The 5,041-nt window shown below is 35.9% G+C and overlaps 1 pseudogene; it reads right to left on the minus strand.

Moving 5' to 3' along the window:
- Window positions 1-1,337: 1,337 nt before the first annotated feature.
- On the minus strand, window positions 1,338-3,514 carry LOC148802779 (dicarboxylate transporter 1, chloroplastic pseudogene; annotated as a pseudogene).
- Between the last annotated feature and the right edge of the window lie 1,527 nt (window positions 3,515-5,041).

The following is a 5,041-nucleotide window of genomic DNA, read 5'->3' on the forward strand; positions in this document are numbered from 1 at the left end:
TAAAAAAACCGAAGGTATAGGTTCGGTTTCGATTAACCAAAATAGAAAATTGATAGTTAACCGAACCTACTGGTATACATATATTTATATATATTTTATGTATTTTTATGTATATTATTTTTTGAAAAAGATGGTAACTTTATATATATATATATATTATTTTCTATACATTATAAATTAATAAATATGCATTATATAAATATATAGATATATTTATAATATATAGTATACTATTTATTATTTAAAATATAATATTTTATATATATTTTTAGTGTTTTATTATATATTTATATATTTATTTATAATATATATTGCAAATAGTAAAAAACTGACAAACCGAACCAGTCAACCGGTTAACCGATCGGCTTTGGTTTGGTTTCAGTTACCGGTTTTTCAAAAACCAATAACCCCGTTTCAGTTTTAAAAATAAGCCTAACCGAACTGTGAGCACCCCTACAAATAAGTTATGGTTATTTTACTTGACAACGAATTTGGCAGGGTGGTTTGTGGCAAATTCCCCTTTTTCTTACAACTAAAATTCTTAGGGCCCTGCTTTGCGGGAATAGAGGTCATTCTGATTCCAACTGTTGAACGGAATTGGAATCCCATTCCCATTCCTGATGGAATAGTATTCTCACATTTGAGGGAATGATCATTCTCCCCCCTCTCACTTGGGAATGAAATTCCATTCCAACTAATTCTAACTTTCATTTTTATTTTAATCTCAATCAAACAGATTATGGGAATAAACCATTCCCATTCCGATTTTGATAGAGAAAAGATTAACATAACCCCTGCATATGCACAAATCGAAGCCCCAAAATGTGAGTTCTGTGGTGAGAGTACTGAGGATGAAAACCATTTTGGATCCCCACCAAAAGGACCTAAGACCTATATTTTTTTGCTGACAGTGTAACCCTTTGATCTTTTTTCTTAAAAAAAGTAATAATTAAGGTTACCTAATGAGCTGACCTTGGATCTAATGAAACCAAGTTCAAGCAAAGCCAAGGTTCGCATGTAGAAATGTGTTGAAAAGTACCATCTAGTGAAAATGTTGTGCATTCCTGTGATCACCAGATAGAGTACTAGACTAGTGAATGAATAGAAAAATGAACGAGTACTATCTTAGGTTGCATAGCAGTGTATATGAATGTGCCTCCGCCTCTGTATGGAGAGAGAGAGAGAGAGAGAGGACGGTGGGAGGACAATGGTGGCCTGATTGCTTGCTATACAAAGGCATTCTATCATCTCCACTGAATAGAATTCATCCATCCCTTCTCATAAAACACAATTAACTTTCACATTCCGAGAAACAGGTAAAAAGGGTCATGAAGTGTCTAGATAAATAACTTCCACCAGACGCCTCCAACCCCAAGCCAGATAATTATGTTGACAATGGAGATGTGGAATCCGTAGCCCCACCATTTAGCCAGTGGCACATAGTTGGCATCATAGAAAACTAGGGCAGAGCCAATTCCATAGTGAGTGAGGCCACCCATGAGGTTGGAGAAGAATGAGAGCACCATGGCCCCAAAGAGTGGTGGAGTGCCCAGGGCACTTGCCACAGATAAGGAGGCTGTGAACATGGCTACAATGTGGGCAGCACCACTAGCAAAGAAGTAGTGAGAGTAGAAGTAGAGAAGAACCAGAATGCCAAACGAAAGCTGCCATGACAGACCGAGTCCTCCTACAAACTGTTAGAAAGAAGTTGATTTAGTTACATGTTTAAGTACATAAAAGTAACTAAATCACAAACATTGCTAATCCAAAATATATCCTATATCACATGCAACTGTCGTTATTGCTTGTCCGTGTACAATACTCTGAAAATAAGGAAAGAATTGATTAGATGTACTATCTCAGTGTATAAAATTTTTTCTTATCAGCAACTCTATGCCTCTTCAAAACAAAATTATCTCCAAAGATGAAAGCTAGACTGAGGACCAAAATTTAATGCCCTATGGTAGAGGTGCATTTTCCTCCTATTTAATCTTGGAAAAGAAGTATTTAGTATGGATAAATATGGGTCCAACATCTTGGACAGTAAAAGGTCGGGATGCATTTCTTTTATAAGCATTGATGTAGCTTCAATGGACACTATGGCAAGGTCCAGTAACATTTCAAAAGAAACATTTCCTCAATTTTGCCGATCCCTTGAAACAAACAAAAAACGTTGGTTCTCTGATTCCTGAGAACAGAAGAATGATAAGCTTTTTCATCTAAAATATTACCAAACATCACCTAATAGAATCCTAAACCACTTAGAAGAGAGATACATATTTTTAAAACCACTAAGCTTGGTTTGCTATAACTCCAACACTCTTTCTTCGGCCCCGTTTGTTTTTTGTAAGTTACCCGGGTAAATGCAATTACCTGGGTAAGTTTTTCCTGGGAAACACTTACCTGGGTAAGTGCATTTGTCCATGTTCTTTTATTTCTCAAGTAAATAAGGTAATTACCATTTTAGTCATAAAAATCCATTATTAAAAGGGGCATTTTTGTCCCATTCAAGTGTTAGCAACTTTCCTCCTAGGTGGAAAGGTAAGTAATACCCAGGAAAATAAACTTTCCTTGGTCCCCACATTAATCTGAAAAATGAACATGGTATTCTTGGTCAATGGGAACCAAAATCCCAATGACCAACTTTCCCCCCTCTCAAAATCCAAAGAAAGAACACCCCCTTAGACAAAACTAATTTACATTTCAAATTTCCAACCGAATTATAGATTTATATCCCAAAAGAGAAGCCATGATAGGCATATTGTGTCAGTGTAAAAAAGTTTGAGGAAAGACTACATTGAGTTTCACTAAAGGTGTGTGGTATATAGCTTATATGAGACAGGCCTTTGGTATTATGTCTCCCTTCTAGGCATTGAAGTGTAAGCCTCAAGCACCTTTTCAAACTACAGATTTGCATTATTTGGAAGTTGGATAATTGCACAGGAACATTGAGGAGCATAACTCATTTACCTAATTACATAACATTTAACATCCCACATCTATCAATAAAAACACAAAGTACAGGTGTGATTAAAAAAAAACAAGCAAACATCTTATCCTTGTAAGGATGGAAAATAAAACTGACCTTAACAACAGTCTGGCTGAACCAAGATACTAGACCATATTTGTTGAGATAGCCTGCCATTGCAATGAGTGCAGCAAACCATGTGACAACCCCAGTTATGAGGAGGATTGATAATCCAAGGATTGCAGCAGTTACAGCATCAACATTCAGCACTCCTCCAAATATCCAAAGCCCCAAAAATGAATAAATAACGCAAGTCCACTAGTCAAGTTGTCCATTTACATTCTTCTTTAACATTGAAAGATGTCTTGTACCTACCTAGTTTTACTTTTAACCTCCTGTCAATAAGTAAACTTTCTAAAACTTCTAACATTAAAGTTATATTTTACCTGCACATTGCTTGTTGCAGGACTTGAGGACTGAGAAGAAGATAGCTGTTGGAAGATTGATAGGAACCTTGTATGTACTTGATAAGTCTAGTTTTTCCATTGAAACAACTCATTTATGTAATAAAGCTAATGCACATGCTGTGCCAAAGCTGAATACTCCTTGTATTGATTCCTTTGGCATAAAAGATTAGGTCATGCTTCTGTTAAAACTTTGAAACATTTGCATTTTATGGCTCAAACAAAATTAGATATTTTTCCATCTTGTCAAATCTGTCCTCAATCTAAACAAACCAGACTTCCTTTTCCAACTAGCTCCATTCAAACTTCCCATATCTTTGATATTTTGCATGTTGATCTGTGGGGTCCTTATAAGCATCCATCTATTGTTGGAGCACACTTTATGCTCACAATAGTAGATGATTATAGAAGGGCCACATGGACTGTTTTATGGCACATAAATCCAGACAGTTACCATTCTTATCAGGTTCATTCGAATAGTGGAATACCAATTTTCTACAAGAGTCAAAATTCTCAGGTCAGACAATGGTTCAGAATTCTTAAATCATGAGTTTCAAACATTTCTTAGTGAATTAGGCATCTTACACCAGAGAAGTTGTGTTTACACTCCACAACAGAATGGTGTTGTGGAGAGAAAACACAGACAACTCCTTCAAATTGCTAGATCCTTGTTATATGAAGCACACCTACCTAGAAAATTTTGGAGTCATGCATTGCTTATGGTTACATTTATAGTGAATAGGCTGCCTTCTTCTGTTTTGCAGTGGAAAACACCTTATGAGCTTTGATATAACACTCTTCCAAACTATGACAATTTAAAATATTTTGGTTCTTTGTGTTTTGCAACCAATACAAGACCTCACAAAGACAAATTTGATTAAAGAGCCCTTAAATGCATTTTCATTGGCTTTGAACCTGGACCAAAGGCTTACAAGTTATATGACCTTTCTACTCATTAGATTTTTACATCCAGAGATGTAATTTTTCATGAAACAACTTTTCCATTTGCTGATTCTAATCCTAAACCTCTTGATGTTCCATTGCCTTTACCATTTGATGATCCTATTTCTTATATTGAAAATTGCACTCTAGATCCTATTCCTTCTAGCGATCCTATTCCTTTTACTAACCCTTCCACTGCATTACAAGATGACATACAACCTAACCTAGAGAGTCAACCTTTAGAACCTGAAATCTAGACACAACCTGATTCTTTACCTGCATCATCCTCCATTCCTAAAAGACAAAGTACTAGGACAAAATGGCATGCATCTTGACTTGCCAAATACTGAAACTAATGCTACCACGGAACTTCTCAATATCAAGCTTCATTGATGACATTATAAGTGCCAAATGAAAAATAGGGCTCTGATACCAGTTTGTTGCAAAGAAACCCAAGAAACAAGTTTGAAATAGCACTCAAATGAAAATAAAATAGATATAAAGAGAAAGCAAATACAGAGAACACACAAATTTACATGGTTCGGCTTATAGCCTACGCCCACAGGCGAAGGAGGATAGAAATCCAATATGTAGTAGGTAAGGGAGAAGAAATACAGAGTTGTGCTCTTAAAGAAAACCCTAAGCCCCAAAAGACACCCAATATCAC

Source organism: Nelumbo nucifera, chromosome 2, assembly GCF_055504915.1.
Source record: "Nelumbo nucifera cultivar China Antique chromosome 2, China Antique-T2T, whole genome shotgun sequence".
Classification (NCBI taxonomy): domain Eukaryota; kingdom Viridiplantae; phylum Streptophyta; class Magnoliopsida; order Proteales; family Nelumbonaceae; genus Nelumbo; species Nelumbo nucifera.